General features: G+C 50.5%; 60 non-coding genes across 60 annotated transcripts; all 60 read right to left on the bottom strand.

Annotated features, from left to right (window-relative positions):
* Nucleotides 1-19: 19 nt before the first annotated feature.
* trnaf-gaa (transfer RNA phenylalanine (anticodon GAA)) lies at nucleotides 20-92 on the bottom strand. The gene has a single exon. It is a non-coding gene; the product is annotated as a tRNA-Phe (tRNA).
* Nucleotides 93-219: 127 nt separating this feature from the next.
* trnai-aau (transfer RNA isoleucine (anticodon AAU)) lies at nucleotides 220-293 on the bottom strand. The gene has a single exon. It is a non-coding gene; the product is annotated as a tRNA-Ile (tRNA).
* A 228-nt stretch (nucleotides 294-521) lies between these two features.
* On the bottom strand, nucleotides 522-594 carry trnaf-gaa (transfer RNA phenylalanine (anticodon GAA)). Its single transcript has one exon. It is a non-coding gene; the product is annotated as a tRNA-Phe (tRNA).
* Nucleotides 595-721: 127 nt separating this feature from the next.
* On the bottom strand, nucleotides 722-795 carry trnai-aau (transfer RNA isoleucine (anticodon AAU)). Its single transcript has one exon. It is a non-coding gene; the product is annotated as a tRNA-Ile (tRNA).
* Nucleotides 796-1,023: 228 nt separating this feature from the next.
* On the bottom strand, nucleotides 1,024-1,096 carry trnaf-gaa (transfer RNA phenylalanine (anticodon GAA)). Its single transcript has one exon. It is a non-coding gene; the product is annotated as a tRNA-Phe (tRNA).
* A 127-nt stretch (nucleotides 1,097-1,223) lies between these two features.
* trnai-aau (transfer RNA isoleucine (anticodon AAU)) lies at nucleotides 1,224-1,297 on the bottom strand. Its single transcript has one exon. It is a non-coding gene; the product is annotated as a tRNA-Ile (tRNA).
* Nucleotides 1,298-1,525: 228 nt separating this feature from the next.
* trnaf-gaa (transfer RNA phenylalanine (anticodon GAA)) lies at nucleotides 1,526-1,598 on the bottom strand. The gene has a single exon. It is a non-coding gene; the product is annotated as a tRNA-Phe (tRNA).
* A 127-nt stretch (nucleotides 1,599-1,725) lies between these two features.
* trnai-aau (transfer RNA isoleucine (anticodon AAU)) lies at nucleotides 1,726-1,799 on the bottom strand. The gene has a single exon. It is a non-coding gene; the product is annotated as a tRNA-Ile (tRNA).
* Nucleotides 1,800-2,027: 228 nt separating this feature from the next.
* Nucleotides 2,028-2,100, bottom strand: trnaf-gaa (transfer RNA phenylalanine (anticodon GAA)). Its single transcript has one exon. It is a non-coding gene; the product is annotated as a tRNA-Phe (tRNA).
* Nucleotides 2,101-2,227: 127 nt separating this feature from the next.
* On the bottom strand, nucleotides 2,228-2,301 carry trnai-aau (transfer RNA isoleucine (anticodon AAU)). Its single transcript has one exon. It is a non-coding gene; the product is annotated as a tRNA-Ile (tRNA).
* Nucleotides 2,302-2,536: 235 nt separating this feature from the next.
* Nucleotides 2,537-2,609, bottom strand: trnaf-gaa (transfer RNA phenylalanine (anticodon GAA)). The gene has a single exon. It is a non-coding gene; the product is annotated as a tRNA-Phe (tRNA).
* Nucleotides 2,610-2,736: 127 nt separating this feature from the next.
* Nucleotides 2,737-2,810, bottom strand: trnai-aau (transfer RNA isoleucine (anticodon AAU)). Its single transcript has one exon. It is a non-coding gene; the product is annotated as a tRNA-Ile (tRNA).
* A 96-nt stretch (nucleotides 2,811-2,906) lies between these two features.
* On the bottom strand, nucleotides 2,907-2,978 carry trnaq-cug (transfer RNA glutamine (anticodon CUG)). The gene has a single exon. It is a non-coding gene; the product is annotated as a tRNA-Gln (tRNA).
* Nucleotides 2,979-3,045: 67 nt separating this feature from the next.
* On the bottom strand, nucleotides 3,046-3,118 carry trnaf-gaa (transfer RNA phenylalanine (anticodon GAA)). The gene has a single exon. It is a non-coding gene; the product is annotated as a tRNA-Phe (tRNA).
* Nucleotides 3,119-3,245: 127 nt separating this feature from the next.
* On the bottom strand, nucleotides 3,246-3,319 carry trnai-aau (transfer RNA isoleucine (anticodon AAU)). Its single transcript has one exon. It is a non-coding gene; the product is annotated as a tRNA-Ile (tRNA).
* A 96-nt stretch (nucleotides 3,320-3,415) lies between these two features.
* trnaq-cug (transfer RNA glutamine (anticodon CUG)) lies at nucleotides 3,416-3,487 on the bottom strand. Its single transcript has one exon. It is a non-coding gene; the product is annotated as a tRNA-Gln (tRNA).
* A 67-nt stretch (nucleotides 3,488-3,554) lies between these two features.
* On the bottom strand, nucleotides 3,555-3,627 carry trnaf-gaa (transfer RNA phenylalanine (anticodon GAA)). Its single transcript has one exon. It is a non-coding gene; the product is annotated as a tRNA-Phe (tRNA).
* A 127-nt stretch (nucleotides 3,628-3,754) lies between these two features.
* trnai-aau (transfer RNA isoleucine (anticodon AAU)) lies at nucleotides 3,755-3,835 on the bottom strand. Its single transcript has one exon. It is a non-coding gene; the product is annotated as a tRNA-Ile (tRNA).
* A 217-nt stretch (nucleotides 3,836-4,052) lies between these two features.
* On the bottom strand, nucleotides 4,053-4,125 carry trnaf-gaa (transfer RNA phenylalanine (anticodon GAA)). Its single transcript has one exon. It is a non-coding gene; the product is annotated as a tRNA-Phe (tRNA).
* A 127-nt stretch (nucleotides 4,126-4,252) lies between these two features.
* Nucleotides 4,253-4,326, bottom strand: trnai-aau (transfer RNA isoleucine (anticodon AAU)). Its single transcript has one exon. It is a non-coding gene; the product is annotated as a tRNA-Ile (tRNA).
* A 96-nt stretch (nucleotides 4,327-4,422) lies between these two features.
* Nucleotides 4,423-4,494, bottom strand: trnaq-uug (transfer RNA glutamine (anticodon UUG)). Its single transcript has one exon. It is a non-coding gene; the product is annotated as a tRNA-Gln (tRNA).
* A 67-nt stretch (nucleotides 4,495-4,561) lies between these two features.
* On the bottom strand, nucleotides 4,562-4,634 carry trnaf-gaa (transfer RNA phenylalanine (anticodon GAA)). Its single transcript has one exon. It is a non-coding gene; the product is annotated as a tRNA-Phe (tRNA).
* A 127-nt stretch (nucleotides 4,635-4,761) lies between these two features.
* Nucleotides 4,762-4,835, bottom strand: trnai-aau (transfer RNA isoleucine (anticodon AAU)). Its single transcript has one exon. It is a non-coding gene; the product is annotated as a tRNA-Ile (tRNA).
* Nucleotides 4,836-4,931: 96 nt separating this feature from the next.
* On the bottom strand, nucleotides 4,932-5,003 carry trnaq-cug (transfer RNA glutamine (anticodon CUG)). The gene has a single exon. It is a non-coding gene; the product is annotated as a tRNA-Gln (tRNA).
* A 67-nt stretch (nucleotides 5,004-5,070) lies between these two features.
* On the bottom strand, nucleotides 5,071-5,143 carry trnaf-gaa (transfer RNA phenylalanine (anticodon GAA)). The gene has a single exon. It is a non-coding gene; the product is annotated as a tRNA-Phe (tRNA).
* Nucleotides 5,144-5,270: 127 nt separating this feature from the next.
* On the bottom strand, nucleotides 5,271-5,344 carry trnai-aau (transfer RNA isoleucine (anticodon AAU)). Its single transcript has one exon. It is a non-coding gene; the product is annotated as a tRNA-Ile (tRNA).
* Nucleotides 5,345-5,572: 228 nt separating this feature from the next.
* On the bottom strand, nucleotides 5,573-5,645 carry trnaf-gaa (transfer RNA phenylalanine (anticodon GAA)). Its single transcript has one exon. It is a non-coding gene; the product is annotated as a tRNA-Phe (tRNA).
* A 127-nt stretch (nucleotides 5,646-5,772) lies between these two features.
* On the bottom strand, nucleotides 5,773-5,846 carry trnai-aau (transfer RNA isoleucine (anticodon AAU)). The gene has a single exon. It is a non-coding gene; the product is annotated as a tRNA-Ile (tRNA).
* Nucleotides 5,847-6,074: 228 nt separating this feature from the next.
* Nucleotides 6,075-6,147, bottom strand: trnaf-gaa (transfer RNA phenylalanine (anticodon GAA)). Its single transcript has one exon. It is a non-coding gene; the product is annotated as a tRNA-Phe (tRNA).
* Nucleotides 6,148-6,274: 127 nt separating this feature from the next.
* trnai-aau (transfer RNA isoleucine (anticodon AAU)) lies at nucleotides 6,275-6,348 on the bottom strand. Its single transcript has one exon. It is a non-coding gene; the product is annotated as a tRNA-Ile (tRNA).
* Nucleotides 6,349-6,576: 228 nt separating this feature from the next.
* Nucleotides 6,577-6,649, bottom strand: trnaf-gaa (transfer RNA phenylalanine (anticodon GAA)). The gene has a single exon. It is a non-coding gene; the product is annotated as a tRNA-Phe (tRNA).
* A 127-nt stretch (nucleotides 6,650-6,776) lies between these two features.
* Nucleotides 6,777-6,850, bottom strand: trnai-aau (transfer RNA isoleucine (anticodon AAU)). Its single transcript has one exon. It is a non-coding gene; the product is annotated as a tRNA-Ile (tRNA).
* Nucleotides 6,851-7,078: 228 nt separating this feature from the next.
* Nucleotides 7,079-7,151, bottom strand: trnaf-gaa (transfer RNA phenylalanine (anticodon GAA)). Its single transcript has one exon. It is a non-coding gene; the product is annotated as a tRNA-Phe (tRNA).
* A 127-nt stretch (nucleotides 7,152-7,278) lies between these two features.
* Nucleotides 7,279-7,359, bottom strand: trnai-aau (transfer RNA isoleucine (anticodon AAU)). The gene has a single exon. It is a non-coding gene; the product is annotated as a tRNA-Ile (tRNA).
* A 217-nt stretch (nucleotides 7,360-7,576) lies between these two features.
* trnaf-gaa (transfer RNA phenylalanine (anticodon GAA)) lies at nucleotides 7,577-7,649 on the bottom strand. Its single transcript has one exon. It is a non-coding gene; the product is annotated as a tRNA-Phe (tRNA).
* A 127-nt stretch (nucleotides 7,650-7,776) lies between these two features.
* On the bottom strand, nucleotides 7,777-7,850 carry trnai-aau (transfer RNA isoleucine (anticodon AAU)). Its single transcript has one exon. It is a non-coding gene; the product is annotated as a tRNA-Ile (tRNA).
* Nucleotides 7,851-7,946: 96 nt separating this feature from the next.
* On the bottom strand, nucleotides 7,947-8,018 carry trnaq-cug (transfer RNA glutamine (anticodon CUG)). Its single transcript has one exon. It is a non-coding gene; the product is annotated as a tRNA-Gln (tRNA).
* Nucleotides 8,019-8,085: 67 nt separating this feature from the next.
* On the bottom strand, nucleotides 8,086-8,158 carry trnaf-gaa (transfer RNA phenylalanine (anticodon GAA)). The gene has a single exon. It is a non-coding gene; the product is annotated as a tRNA-Phe (tRNA).
* Nucleotides 8,159-8,285: 127 nt separating this feature from the next.
* trnai-aau (transfer RNA isoleucine (anticodon AAU)) lies at nucleotides 8,286-8,359 on the bottom strand. Its single transcript has one exon. It is a non-coding gene; the product is annotated as a tRNA-Ile (tRNA).
* Nucleotides 8,360-8,587: 228 nt separating this feature from the next.
* Nucleotides 8,588-8,660, bottom strand: trnaf-gaa (transfer RNA phenylalanine (anticodon GAA)). Its single transcript has one exon. It is a non-coding gene; the product is annotated as a tRNA-Phe (tRNA).
* Nucleotides 8,661-8,787: 127 nt separating this feature from the next.
* Nucleotides 8,788-8,861, bottom strand: trnai-aau (transfer RNA isoleucine (anticodon AAU)). The gene has a single exon. It is a non-coding gene; the product is annotated as a tRNA-Ile (tRNA).
* A 228-nt stretch (nucleotides 8,862-9,089) lies between these two features.
* trnaf-gaa (transfer RNA phenylalanine (anticodon GAA)) lies at nucleotides 9,090-9,162 on the bottom strand. The gene has a single exon. It is a non-coding gene; the product is annotated as a tRNA-Phe (tRNA).
* A 127-nt stretch (nucleotides 9,163-9,289) lies between these two features.
* trnai-aau (transfer RNA isoleucine (anticodon AAU)) lies at nucleotides 9,290-9,363 on the bottom strand. The gene has a single exon. It is a non-coding gene; the product is annotated as a tRNA-Ile (tRNA).
* A 235-nt stretch (nucleotides 9,364-9,598) lies between these two features.
* Nucleotides 9,599-9,671, bottom strand: trnaf-gaa (transfer RNA phenylalanine (anticodon GAA)). Its single transcript has one exon. It is a non-coding gene; the product is annotated as a tRNA-Phe (tRNA).
* Nucleotides 9,672-9,798: 127 nt separating this feature from the next.
* Nucleotides 9,799-9,879, bottom strand: trnai-aau (transfer RNA isoleucine (anticodon AAU)). Its single transcript has one exon. It is a non-coding gene; the product is annotated as a tRNA-Ile (tRNA).
* An 89-nt stretch (nucleotides 9,880-9,968) lies between these two features.
* Nucleotides 9,969-10,040, bottom strand: trnaq-cug (transfer RNA glutamine (anticodon CUG)). Its single transcript has one exon. It is a non-coding gene; the product is annotated as a tRNA-Gln (tRNA).
* A 67-nt stretch (nucleotides 10,041-10,107) lies between these two features.
* On the bottom strand, nucleotides 10,108-10,180 carry trnaf-gaa (transfer RNA phenylalanine (anticodon GAA)). The gene has a single exon. It is a non-coding gene; the product is annotated as a tRNA-Phe (tRNA).
* Nucleotides 10,181-10,307: 127 nt separating this feature from the next.
* trnai-aau (transfer RNA isoleucine (anticodon AAU)) lies at nucleotides 10,308-10,381 on the bottom strand. Its single transcript has one exon. It is a non-coding gene; the product is annotated as a tRNA-Ile (tRNA).
* A 228-nt stretch (nucleotides 10,382-10,609) lies between these two features.
* Nucleotides 10,610-10,682, bottom strand: trnaf-gaa (transfer RNA phenylalanine (anticodon GAA)). Its single transcript has one exon. It is a non-coding gene; the product is annotated as a tRNA-Phe (tRNA).
* A 127-nt stretch (nucleotides 10,683-10,809) lies between these two features.
* Nucleotides 10,810-10,883, bottom strand: trnai-aau (transfer RNA isoleucine (anticodon AAU)). Its single transcript has one exon. It is a non-coding gene; the product is annotated as a tRNA-Ile (tRNA).
* Nucleotides 10,884-10,979: 96 nt separating this feature from the next.
* Nucleotides 10,980-11,051, bottom strand: trnaq-cug (transfer RNA glutamine (anticodon CUG)). Its single transcript has one exon. It is a non-coding gene; the product is annotated as a tRNA-Gln (tRNA).
* A 67-nt stretch (nucleotides 11,052-11,118) lies between these two features.
* trnaf-gaa (transfer RNA phenylalanine (anticodon GAA)) lies at nucleotides 11,119-11,191 on the bottom strand. The gene has a single exon. It is a non-coding gene; the product is annotated as a tRNA-Phe (tRNA).
* Nucleotides 11,192-11,318: 127 nt separating this feature from the next.
* trnai-aau (transfer RNA isoleucine (anticodon AAU)) lies at nucleotides 11,319-11,392 on the bottom strand. The gene has a single exon. It is a non-coding gene; the product is annotated as a tRNA-Ile (tRNA).
* Nucleotides 11,393-11,620: 228 nt separating this feature from the next.
* trnaf-gaa (transfer RNA phenylalanine (anticodon GAA)) lies at nucleotides 11,621-11,693 on the bottom strand. Its single transcript has one exon. It is a non-coding gene; the product is annotated as a tRNA-Phe (tRNA).
* Nucleotides 11,694-11,820: 127 nt separating this feature from the next.
* trnai-aau (transfer RNA isoleucine (anticodon AAU)) lies at nucleotides 11,821-11,894 on the bottom strand. Its single transcript has one exon. It is a non-coding gene; the product is annotated as a tRNA-Ile (tRNA).
* A 235-nt stretch (nucleotides 11,895-12,129) lies between these two features.
* Nucleotides 12,130-12,202, bottom strand: trnaf-gaa (transfer RNA phenylalanine (anticodon GAA)). Its single transcript has one exon. It is a non-coding gene; the product is annotated as a tRNA-Phe (tRNA).
* Nucleotides 12,203-12,329: 127 nt separating this feature from the next.
* trnai-aau (transfer RNA isoleucine (anticodon AAU)) lies at nucleotides 12,330-12,403 on the bottom strand. The gene has a single exon. It is a non-coding gene; the product is annotated as a tRNA-Ile (tRNA).
* A 96-nt stretch (nucleotides 12,404-12,499) lies between these two features.
* On the bottom strand, nucleotides 12,500-12,571 carry trnaq-cug (transfer RNA glutamine (anticodon CUG)). The gene has a single exon. It is a non-coding gene; the product is annotated as a tRNA-Gln (tRNA).
* Nucleotides 12,572-12,638: 67 nt separating this feature from the next.
* trnaf-gaa (transfer RNA phenylalanine (anticodon GAA)) lies at nucleotides 12,639-12,711 on the bottom strand. The gene has a single exon. It is a non-coding gene; the product is annotated as a tRNA-Phe (tRNA).
* A 425-nt stretch (nucleotides 12,712-13,136) lies between these two features.
* Nucleotides 13,137-13,209, bottom strand: trnaf-gaa (transfer RNA phenylalanine (anticodon GAA)). The gene has a single exon. It is a non-coding gene; the product is annotated as a tRNA-Phe (tRNA).
* Nucleotides 13,210-13,299: the final 90 nt, after the last annotated feature.

The raw sequence follows: 13,299 nt of genomic DNA on the forward strand, positions 1-13,299 counted from the left end.
TCCAAGACTCACATCGCGCTGCCAGAACCCGGGATCGAACCAGGGACCTTTAGATCTTCAGTCTAACGCTCTCCCAACTGAGCTATTCCGGCACATCTGTTTGTTTCACCGCATGTGGAATGTAGGACTGCCTCCTAAATGAAAGAGGGCAGATATTGGACATGGAAGACATGTAGGGGTATTTGATAGGTCGAGGTCACTGGGAGAAAAAACACAGCATGGCCCGTATGGGGATCGAACCCATGACCTTGGTGTTATTAGCACCACGCTCTAACCAGCTGAGCTAACCGGCCAAGGGCTGGAAAGGATTAGCTAGACCACAAGCAAAAGTGCAAAAGAAACATTTTTAAGCAGGAGTGTGCCTTGGGGCTCAAAAGTGAGCCTGAGACAGGTCCCACTGAGATTTGAACTCAGATCGCGGGATTCAGAGCCCTAACCATTACACCATGGAACCGGGATGTACGTCGCATCGATGAAGGTGGAGACGCTACCGGCAACTAGCTCCAAGACTCACATCGCGCTGCCAGAACCCGGGATCGAACCAGGGACCTTTAGATCTTCAGTCTAACGCTCTCCCAACTGAGCTATTCCGGCACATCTGTTTATTCCACCGCATGTGGAATGTAGGACTGCCTCCTAAATGAAAGAGGGCAGATATTGGACATGGAAGACATGTAGGGGTATTTGATAGGTCGAGGTCACTGGGAGAAAAAACACAGCATGGCCCGTATGGGGATCGAACCCATGACCTTGGCGTTATTAGCACCACGCTCTAACCGGCTGAGCTAACCGGCCAAGGGCTGGAAATGGCTAACTACACCACAAGCAATAGTGCAAAAGAAACATTTTTAAGCAGGAGTGTGCCTTGGGGCTCAAAAGTGAGCCTGAGACAGGTCCCACTGAGATTTGAACTCAGATCGCTGGATTCAGAGCGCTAACCATTACACCATGGAACCGGGATGTACGTCGCATCAATGAAGGTGGAGACGCTACCGGCAAATAGCTCCAAGACTCACATCGCGTTGCCAGAACCCGGGATCGAACCAGGGACCTTTAGATCTTCAGTCTAACGCTCTCCCAACTGAGCTATTCCGGCACATCTGTTTGTTCCACCGCATGTGGAATGTAGGACTGCCTCCTAAATGAAAGAGGGCAGATATTGGACATGGAAGACATGTAGGGGTATTTGATAGGTCGAGGTCACTGGGAGAAAAAACACAGCATGGCCCGTATGGGGATCGAACCCATGACCTTGGCGTTATTAGCACCACGCTCTAACCAGCTGAGCTAACCGGCCAAGGGCTGGAAAGGATTAGCTAGACCACAAGCAAAAGTGCAAAAGAAACATTTTTAAGCAGGAGTGTGCCTTGGGGCTCAAAAGTGAGCCTGAGACAGGTCCCACTGAGATTTGAACTCAGATCGCTGGATTCAGAGCCCTAACCATTACACCATGGAACCGGGATGTACGTCGCATCAATGAAGGTGGAGTCGCTACCGGCAACTAGCTCCAAGACTCACATCGCGCTGCCAGAACCCGGGATCGAACCAGGGACCTTTAGATCTTCAGTCTAACGCTCTCCCAACTGAGCTATTCCGGCACATCTGTTTGTTCCACCGCATGTGGAATGTAGGACTGCCTCCTAAATGAAAGAGGGCAGATATTGGACATGGAAGACATGTAGGGGTATTTGATAGGTCGAGGTCACTGGGAGAAAAAACACAGCATGGCCCGTATGGGGATCGAACCCATGACCTTGGTGTTATTAGCACCACGCTCTAACCAGCTGAGCTAACCGGCCAAGGGCTGGAAATGGCTAATTACACCACAAGCAAAAGTGCAAAAGAAACATTTTTAAGCAAGAGTGTGCCTTGGGGCTCAAAAGTGAGCCTGAGACAGGTCCCACTGAGATTTGAACTCAGATCGCTGGATTCAGAGCCCTAACCATTACACCATGGAACCGGGATGTACGTCGCATCAATGAAGGTGGAGACGCTACCGGCAACTAGCTCCAAGACTCACATCGCGCTGCCAGAACCCGGGATCGAACCAGGGACCTTTAGATCTTCAGTCTAACGCTCTCCCAACTGAGCTATTCCGGCACATCTGCTTGTTCCACCGCATGTGGAATGTAGGACTGCCTCCTAAATGAAAGAGGGCAGATATTGGACATGGAAGACATGTAGGGGTATTTGATAGGTCGAGGTCACTGGGAGAAAAAACACAGCATGGCCCGTATGGGGATCGAACCCATGACCTTGTTGTTATTAGCACCACGCTCTAACCAGCTGAGCTAACCGGCCAGGGGCTGGAAATGGCTAACTACACCACAAGCAAAAGTGCAAAAGAAACATTTTTAAGCAGGAGTGTGCCTTGGGGCTCAAAAGTGAGCCTGAGACAGGTCCCACGGAGATTTGAACTCAGATCGCTGGATTCAGAGCCCAGAGTGCTAACCATTACACCATGGAACCGGGATGTACGTCGCATCGATGAAGGTGGAGACGCTACCGGCAACTAGCTCCAAGACCCACATCGCGCTGCCAGAACCCGGGATCGAACCAGGGACCTTTAGATCTTCAGTCTAACGCTCTCCCAACTGAGCTATTCCGGCACATCTGTTTATTCCACCGCATGTGGAATGTAGGACTGCCTCCTAAATGAAAGAGGGCAGATATTGGACATGGAAGACATGTAGGGGTATTTGATAGGTCGAGGTCACTGGGAGAAAAAACACAGCATGGCCCGTATGGGGATCGAACCCATGACCTCGGCGTTATTAGCACCACGCTCTAACCGGCAGAGCTAACCGGCCAAGGGCTGGAAATGGCTAACTACACCACAAGCAATAGTGCAAAAGAAACATTTTTAAGCAGGAGTGTGCCTTGGGGCTCAAAAGTGAGCCTGAGACAGGTCCCACTGAGATTTGAACTCAGATCGCTGGATTCAGAGCCCAGAGTGCTAACCATTACACCATGGAACCGGGATGTACGTCGCATCAATGAAGGTGGAGACGCTACCGGCAAATAGCTCCAAGACTCACATCGCGTTGCCAGAACCCGGGATCGAAACAGGGACCTTTAGATCTTCAGTCTAACGCTCTCCCAACTGAGCTATTCCGGCACATCTGTTTGTTCCACCGCATGTGGAATGTAGGACTGCCTCCTAAATGAAAGAGGGCAGATATTGGACATGGAAGACATGTAGGGGTATTTGATAGGTCGAGGTCACTGGGAGAAAAAACACAGCATGGCCCGTATGGGGATCGAACCCATGACCTTGGCGTTATTAGCACCACGCTCTAACCAGCTGAGCTAACCGGCCAAGGGCTGGAAAGGATTAGCTAGACCACAAGCAAAAGTGCAAAAGAAACATTTTTAAGCAAGAGTGTGCCTTGGGGCTCAAAAGTGAGCCTGAGACAGGTCCCACTGAGATTTGAACTCAGATCGCTGGATTCAGAGCCCAGAGTGCTAACCATTACACCATGGAACCGGGATGTACGTCGCATCAATGAAGGTGGAGACGCTACCGGCAACTAGCTCCAAGACTCACATCGCGCTGCCAGAACCCGGGATCGAACCAGGGACCTTTAGATCTTCAGTCTAACGCTCTCCCAACTGAGCTATTCCAGCACATCTGTTTGTTCCACCGCATGTGGAATGTAGGACTGCCTCCTAAATGAAAGAGGGCAGATATTGGACATGGAAGACATGTAGGGGTATTTGATAGGTCGAGGTCACTGGGAGAAAAAACACATCATGGCCCGTATGGGGATCGAACCCATGACCTTGGCGTTATTAGCACCACGCTCTAACCAGCTGAGCTAACCGGAAAAGGGCTGGAAATGGCTAACTACACCACAAGCAAAAGTGCAAAAGAAACATTTTTAAGCAAGAGTGTGCCTTGGGGCTCAAAAGTGAGCCTGAGAGAGGTCCCACTGAGATTTGAACTCAGATCGCTGGATTCAAAGCCCAGAGTGTTAACCATTACACCATGGACGTCACATCTATGAAGGTGGAGACGCTACCGGCAACTAGCTCCAAGACTCACGTCGCGCTGCCAGAACCCGGGATCGAACCAGGGACCTTTAGATCTTCAGTCTAACGCTCTCCCAACTGAGCTATTCCGGCACATCTGTTTATTCCACCGCATGTGGAATGTAGGACTGCCTCCTAAATGAAAGAGGGCAGATATTGGACATGGAAGACATGTAGGGGTATTTGATAGGTCGAGGTCACTGGGAGAAAAAACACAGCATGGCCCGTATGGGGATCGAACCCATGACCTTGGCGTTATTAGCACCACGCTCTAACCGGCTGAGCTAACCGGCCAAGGGCTGGAAATGGCTAACTACACCACAAGCAATAGTGCAAAAGAAACATTTTTAAGCAGGAGTGTGCCTTGGGGCTCAAAAGTGAGCCTGAGACAGGTCCCACTGAGATTTGAACTCAGATCGCTGGATTCAAAGCCCAGAGTGTTAACCATTACACCATGGAACCGGGATGTACGTCGCATCGATGAAGGTGGAGACGCTACCGGCAACTAGCTCCAAGACTCACATCGCGCTGCCAGAACCCGGGATCGAACCAGGGACCTTTAGATCTTCAGTCTAACGCTCTCCCAACTGAGCTATTCCGGCACATCTGTTTATTCCACCGCATGTGGAGTGTAGGACTGCCTCCTAAATGAAAGAGGGCAGATATTGGACATGGAAGACATGTAGGGGTATTTGATAGGTCGAGGTCACTGGGAGAAAAAACACAGCATGGCCCGTATGGGGATCGAACCCATGACCTTGGCGTTATTAGCACCACGCTCTAACCGGCTGAGCTAACCGGCCAAGGGCTGGAAATGGCTAACTACACCACAAGCAATAGTGCAAAAGAAACATTTTTAAGCAGGAGTGTGCCTTGGGGCTCAAAAGTGAGCCTGAGACAGGTCCCACTGAGATTTGAACTCAGATCGCTGGATTCAGAGCCCAGAGTGCTAACCATTACACCATGGAACCGGGATGTACGTCGCATCAATGAAGGTGGAGACGCTACCGGCAAATAGCTCCAAGACTCACATCGCGTTGCCAGAACCCGGGATCGAACCAGGGACCTTTAGATCTTCAGTCTAACGCTCTCCCAACTGAGCTATTCCGGCACATCTGTTTGTTCCACCGCATGTGGAATGTAGGACTGCCTCCTAAATGAAAGAGGGCAGATATTGGACATGGAAGACATGTAGGGGTATTTGATAGGTCGAGGTCACTGGGAGAAAAAACACAGCATGGCCCGTATGGGGATCGAACCCATGACCTTGGCGTTATTAGCACCACGCTCTAACCAGCTGAGCTAACCGGCCAAGGGCTGGAAAGGATTAGCTAGACCACAAGCAAAAGTGCAAAAGAAACATTTTTAAGCAGGAGTGTGCCTTGGGGCTCAAAAGTGAGCCTGAGACAGGTCCCACTGAGATTTGAACTCAGATCGCTGGATTCAGAGCCCTAACCATTACACCATGGAACCGGGATGTACGTCACATCAATGAAGGTGGAGTCGCTACCGGCAACTAGCTCCAAGACTCACATCGCGCTGCCAGAACCCGGGATCGAACCAGGGACCTTTAGATCTTCAGTCTAACGCTCTCCCAACTGAGCTATTCCGGCACATCTGTTTGTTCCACCGCATGTGGAATGTAGGACTGCCTCCTAAATGAAAGAGGGCAGATATTGGACATGGAAGACATGTAGGGGTATTTGATAGGTCGAGGTCACTGGGAGAAAAAACACAGCATGGCCCGTATGGGGATCGAACCCATGACCTTGGTGTTATTAGCACCACGCTCTAACCAGCTGAGCTAACCGGCCAAGGGCTGGAAATGGCTAATTACACCACAAGCAAAAGTGCAAAAGAAACATTTTTAAGCAAGAGTGTGCCTTGGGGCTCAAAAGTGAGCCTGAGACAGGTCCCACTGAGATTTGAACTCAGATCGCTGGATTCAGAGCCCTAACCATTACACCATGGAACCGGGATGTACGTCGCATCAATGAAGGTGGAGACGCTACCGGCAACTAGCTCCAAGACTCACATCGCGCTGCCAGAACCCGGGATCGAACCAGGGACCTTTAGATCTTCAGTCTAACGCTCTCCCAACTGAGCTATTCCGGCACATCTGCTTGTTCCACCGCATGTGGAATGTAGGACTGCCTCCTAAATGAAAGAGGGCAGATATTGGACATGGAAGACATGTAGGGGTATTTGATAGGTCGAGGTCACTGGGAGAAAAAACACAGCATGGCCCGTATGGGGATCGAACCCATGACCTTGGTGTTATTAGCACCACGCTCTAACCAGCTGAGCTAACCGGCCAAGGGCTGGAAAGGATTAGCTAGACCACAAGCAAAAGTGCAAAAGAAACATTTTTAAGCAGGAGTGTGCCTTGGGGCTCAAAAGTGAGCCTGAGACAGGTCCCACTGAGATTTGAACTCAGATCGCTGGATTCAGAGCCCTAACCATTACACCATGGAACCGGGATGTACGTCGCATCAATGAAGGTGGAGTCGCTACCGGCAACTAGCTCCAAGACTCACATCGCGCTGCCAGAACCCGGGATCGAACCAGGGACCTTTAGATCTTCAGTCTAACGCTCTCCCAACTGAGCTATTCCGGCACATCTGTTTGTTCCACCGCATGTGGAATGTAGGACTGCCTCCTAAATGAAAGAGGGCAGATATTGGACATGGAAGACATGTAGGGGTATTTGATAGGTCGAGGTCACTGGGAGAAAAAACACAGCATGGCCCGTATGGGGATCGAACCCATGACCTTGGTGTTATTAGCACCACGCTCTAACCAGCTGAGCTAACCGGCCAAGGGCTGGAAATGGCTAATTACACCACAAGCAAAAGTGCAAAAGAAACATTTTTAAGCAAGAGTGTGCCTTGGGGCTCAAAAGTGAGCCTGAGACAGGTCCCACTGAGATTTGAACTCAGATCGCTGGATTCAGAGCCCTAACCATTACACCATGGAACCGGGATGTACGTCGCATCAATGAAGGTGGAGACGCTACCGGCAACTAGCTCCAAGACTCACATCGCGCTGCCAGAACCCGGGATCGAACCAGGGACCTTTAGATCTTCAGTCTAACGCTCTCCCAACTGAGCTATTCCGGCACATCTGTTTGTTCCACCGCATGTGGAATGTAGGACTGCCTCCTAAATGAAAGAGGGCAGATATTGGACATGGAAGACATGTAGGGGTATTTGATAGGTCGAGGTCACTGGGAGAAAAAACACATCATGGCCCGTATGGGGATCGAACCCATGACCTTGGCGTTATTAGCACCACGCTCTAACCAGCTGAGCTAACCGGAAAAGGGCTGGAAATGGCTAACTACACCACAAGCAAAAGTGCAAAAGAAACATTTTTAAGCAAGAGTGTGCCTTGGGGCTCAAAAGTGAGCCTGAGAGAGGTCCCACTGAGATTTGAACTCAGATCGCTGGATTCAGAGCCCAGAGTGTTAACCATTACACCATGGACGTCACATCTATGAAGGTGGAGACGCTACCGGCAACTAGCTCCAAGACTCACGTCGCGCTGCCAGAACCCGGGATCGAACCAGGGACCTTTAGATCTTCAGTCTAACGCTCTCCCAACTGAGCTATTCCGGCACATCTGTTTATTCCACCGCATGTGGAATGTAGGACTGCCTCCTAAATGAAAGAGGGCAGATATTGGACATGGAAGACATGTAGGGGTATTTGATAGGTCGAGGTCACTGGGAGAAAAAACACAGCATGGCCCGTATGGGGATCGAACCCATGACCTTGGCGTTATTAGCACCACGCTCTAACCGGCTGAGCTAACCGGCCAAGGGCTGGAAATGGCTAACTACACCACAAGCAATAGTGCAAAAGAAACATTTTTAAGCAGGAGTGTGCCTTGGGGCTCAAAAGTGAGCCTGAGACAGGTCCCACTGAGATTTGAACTCAGATCGCTGGATTCAGAGCCCAGAGTGCTAACCATTACACCATGGAACCGGGATGTACGTCGCATCAATGAAGGTGGAGACGCTACCGGCAAATAGCTCCAAGACTCACATCGCGTTGCCAGAACCCGGGATCGAACCAGGGACCTTTAGATCTTCAGTCTAACGCTCTCCCAACTGAGCTATTCCGGCACATCTGTATGTTCCACCGCATGTGGAATGTAGGACTGCCTCCTAAATGAAAGAGGGCAGATATTGGACATGGAAGACATGTAGGGGTATTTGATAGGTCGAGGTCACTGGGAGAAAAAACACAGCATGGCCCGTATGGGGATCGAACCCATGACCTTGGCGTTATTAGCACCACGCTCTAACCAGCTGAGCTAACCGGCCAAGGGCTGGAAAGGATTAGCTAGACCACAAGCAAAAGTGCAAAAGAAACATTTTTAAGCAGGAGTGTGCCTTGGGGCTCAAAAGTGAGCCTGAGACAGGTCCCACTGAGATTTGAACTCAGATCGCTGGATTCAGAGCCCTAACCATTACACCATGGAACCGGGATGTACGTCGCATCAATGAAGGTGGAGTCGCTACCGGCAACTAGCTCCAAGAGTCACATCGCGCTGCCAGAACCCGGGATCGAACCAGGGACCTTTAGATCTTCAGTCTAACGCTCTCCCAACTGAGCTATTCCGGCACATCTGTTTGTTCCACCGCATGTGGAATGTAGGACTGCCTCCTAAATGAAAGAGGGCAGATATTGGACATGGAAGACATGTAGGGGTATTTGATAGGTCGAGGTCACTGGGAGAAAAAACACAGCATGGCCCGTATGGGGATCGAACCCATGACCTTGGTGTTATTAGCACCACGCTCTAACCAGCTGAGCTAACCGGCCAAGGGCTGGAAATGGCTAATTACACCACAAGCAAAAGTGCAAAAGAAACATTTTTAAGCAAGAGTGTGCCTTGGGGCTCAAAAGTGAGCCTGAGACAGGTCCCACTGAGATTTGAACTCAGATCGCTGGATTCAGAGCCCTAACCATTACACCATGGAACCGGGATGTACGTCGCATCAATGAAGGTGGAGACGCTACCGGCAACTAGCTCCAAGACTCACATCGCGCTGCCAGAACCCGGGATCGAACCAGGGACCTTTAGATCTTCAGTCTAACGCTCTCCCAACTGAGCTATTCCGGCACATCTGCTTGTTCCACCGCATGTGGAATGTAGGACTGCCTCCTAAATGAAAGAGGGCAGATATTGGACATGGAAGACATGTAGGGGTATTTGATAGGTCGAGGTCACTGGGAGAAAAAACACAGCATGGCCCGTATGGGGATCGAACCCATGACCTTGGTGTTATTAGCACCACGCTCTAACCAGCTGAGCTAACCGGCCAGGGGCTGGAAATGGCTAACTACACCACAAGCAAAAGTGCAAAAGAAACATTTTTAAGCAGGAGTGTGCCTTGGGGCTCAAAAGTGAGCCTGAGACAGGTCCCACGGAGATTTGAACTCAGATCGCTGGATTCAGAGCCCAGAGTGCTAACCATTACACCATGGAACCGGGATGTACGTCGCATCAATGAAGGTGGAGACGCTACCGGCAACTAGCTCCAAGACCCACATCGCGCTGCCAGAACCCGGGATCGAACCAGGGACCTTTAGATCTTCAGTCTAACGCTCTCCCAACTGAGCTATTCCGGCACATCTGTTTGTTCCACCGCATGTGGAATGTAGGACTGCCTCCTAAATGAAAGAGGGCAGATATTGGACATGGAAGACATGTAGGGGTATTTGATAGGTCGAGGTCACTGGGAGAAAAAACACATCATGGCCCGTATGGGGATCGAACCCATGACCTTGGCGTTATTAGCACCACGCTCTAACCAGCTGAGCTAACCGGAAAAGGGCTGGAAATGGCTAACTACACCACAAGCAAAAGTGCAAAAGAAACATTTTTAAGCAAGAGTGTGCCTTGGGGCTCAAAAGTGAGCCTGAGACAGGTCCCACTGAGATTTGAACTCAGATCGCTGGATTCAGAGCCCAGAGTGCTAACCATTACACCATGGAACCGGGATGTACATCGCATCAATGACGGTGGAGTCGCTACCGGCAACTAGCTCCAAGACTCACATCGCGCTGCCAGAACCCGGGATCGAACCAGGGACCTTTAGATCTTCAGTCTAACGCTCTCCCAACTGAGCTATTCCGGCACATCTGTTTGTTCCACCGCATGTGGAATGTAGGACTGCCTCCTAAATGAAAGAGGGCAGATATTGGACATGGAAGACATGTAGGGGTATTTGATAGGTCGAGGTCACTGGGAGAAAAAACACAGCATGGCCCGTATGGGGATCGAACCCATGACCTTGGCGTTATTAGCACCACGCTCTAACCAGCTGAGCTAACCGGCCAAGGGCTGGATATGGCTAACTACACCACAAGCAAAAGTGCAAAAGAAACATTTTTAAGCAGGAGTGTGCCTTGGGGCTCAAAAGTGAGCCTGAGACAGGTCCCACTGAGATTTGAACTCAGATCGCTGGATTCAGAGCCCTAACCATTACACCATGGAACCGGAATGTACGTCGCATCAATGAAGGTGGAGACGCTACCGGCAACTAGCTCCAAGACCCACATCGCGCTGCCAGAACCCGGGATCGAACCAGGGACCTTTAGATCTTCAGTCTAACGCTCTCCCAACTGAGCTATTCCGGCACATCTGTTTGTTCCACCGCATGTGGAATGTAGGACTGCCTCCTAAATGAAAGAGGGCAGATATTGGACATGGAAGACATGTAGGGGTATTTGATAGGTCGAGGTCACTGGGAGAAAAAACACAGCATGGCCCGTATGGGGATCGAACCCATGACCTTGGCGTTATTAGCACCACGCTCTAACTAGCTGAGCTAACCGGCCAGGGGCTGGAAATGGCTAACTACACCACAAGCAAAAGTGCAAAAGAAACATTTTTAAGCAGGAGTGTGCCTTGGGGCTCAAAAGTGAGCCTGAGACAGGTCCCACTGAGATTTGAACTCAGATCGCTGGATTCAGAGCCCAGAGTGCTAACCATTACACCATGGAACCGGGATGTACGTCGCATCAATGAAGGTGGAGACGCTACCGGCAACTAGCTCCAAGACTCACATCGCGCTGCCAGAACCCGGGATCGAACCAGGGACCTTTAGATTTTCAGTCTAACGCTCTCCCAACTGAGCTATTCCGACACATCTGTTTGTTCCACCGCATGTGGAATGTAGGACTGCCTCCTAAATGAAAGAGGGCAGATATTGGACATGGAAGACATGTAGGGGTATTTGATAGGTCGAGGTCACTGGGAGAAAAAACACAGCACGGCCCGTATGGGGATCGAACCCATGACCTTGGCGTTATTAGCACCACGCTCTAACTAGCTGAGCTAACCGGCCAGGGGCTGGAAATGGCTAACTACACCACAAGCAAAAGTGCAAAAGAAACATTTTTAAGCAGGAGTGTGCCTTGGGGCTCAAAAGTGAGCCTGAGACAGGTCCCACTGAGATTTGAACTCAGATCGCTGGATTCAGAGCCCTAACCATTACACCATGGAACCGGGATGTACGTCGCATCAATGAAGGTGGAGACGCTACCGGCAACTAGCTCCAAGACTCACATCGCGCTGCCAGAACCCGGGATCGAACCAGGGACCTTTAGATCTTCAGTCTAACGCTCTCCCAACTGAGCTATTCCGGCACATCTGCTTGTTCCACCGCATGTGGAATGTAGGACTGCCTCCTAAATGAAAGAGGGCAGATATTGGACATGGAAGACATGTAGGGGTATTTGATAGGTCGAGGTCACTGGGAGAAAAAACACAGCATGGCCCGTATGGGGATCGAACCCATGACCTTGGTGTTATTAGCACCACGCTCTAACCAGCTGAGCTAACCGGCCAGGGGCTGGAAATGGCTAACTACACCACAAGCAAAAGTGCAAAAGAAACATTTTTAAGCAGGAGTGTGCCTTGGGGCTCAAAAGTGAGCCTGAGACAGGTCCCACGGAGATTTGAACTCAGATCGCTGGATTCAGAGCCCAGAGTGCTAACCATTACACCATGGAACCGGGATGTACGTCGCATCAATGAAGGTGGAGACGCTACCGGCAACTAGCTCCAAGACCCACATCGCGCTGCCAGAACCCGGGATCGAACCAGGGACCTTTAGATCTTCAGTCTAACGCTCTCCCAACTGAGCTATTCCGGCACATCTGTTTGTTCCACCGCATGTGGAATGTAGGACTGCCTCCTAAATGAAAGAGGGCAGATATTGGACATGGAAGACATGTAGGGGTATTTGATAGGTCGAGGTCACTGGGAGAAAAAACACAGCATGGCCCGTATGGGGATCGAACCCATGACCTTGGCGTTATTAGCACCACGCTCTAACTAGCTGAGCTAACCGGCCAAGGGCTGGAAATGGCTAATTACACCACAAGCAAAAGTGCAAAAGAAACATTTTTAAGCAAGAGTGTGCCTTGGGGCTCAAAAGTGAGCCTGAGACAGGTCCCACTGAGATTTGAACTCAGATCGCTGGATTCAGAGCCCAGAGTGCTAACCATTACACCATGGAACCGGGATGTACGTCGCATCAATGAAGGTGGAGACGCTACCGGCAACTAGCTCCAAGACTCACATCGCGCTGCCAGAACCCGGGATCGAACCAGGGACCTTTAGATCTTCAGTCTAACGCTCTCCCAACTGAGCTATTCCGGCACATCTGTTTGTTCCACCGCATGTGGAATGTAGGACTGCCTCCTAAATGAAAGAGGGCAGATATTGGACATGGAAGACATGTAGGGGTATTTGATAGGTCGAGGTCACTGGGAGAAAAAACACATCATGGCCCGTATGGGGATCGAACCCATGACCTTGGCGTTATTAGCACCACGCTCTAACCAGCTGAGCTAACCGGAAAAGGGCTGGAAATGGCTAACTACACCACAAGCAAAAGTGCAAAAGAAACATTTTTAAGCAAGAGTGTGCCTTGGGGCTCAAAAGTGAGCCTGAGAGAGGTCCCACTGAGATTTGAACTCAGATCGCTGGATTCAAAGCCCAGAGTGTTAACCATTACACCATGGACGTCACATCTATGAAGGTGGAGACGCTACCGGCAACTAGCTCCAAGACTCACGTCGCGCTGCCAGAACCCGGGATCGAACCAGGGACCTTTAGATCTTCAGTCTAACGCTCTCCCAACTGAGCTATTCCGGCACATCTGTTTATTCCACCGCATGTGGAATGTAGGACTGCCTCCTAAATGAAAGAGGGCAGATATTGGACATGGAAGACATGTAGGGGTAT

Source organism: Paramormyrops kingsleyae, chromosome 25 (assembly GCF_048594095.1).
Source record: "Paramormyrops kingsleyae isolate MSU_618 chromosome 25, PKINGS_0.4, whole genome shotgun sequence".
NCBI lineage: Eukaryota > Metazoa > Chordata > Actinopteri > Osteoglossiformes > Mormyridae > Paramormyrops > Paramormyrops kingsleyae.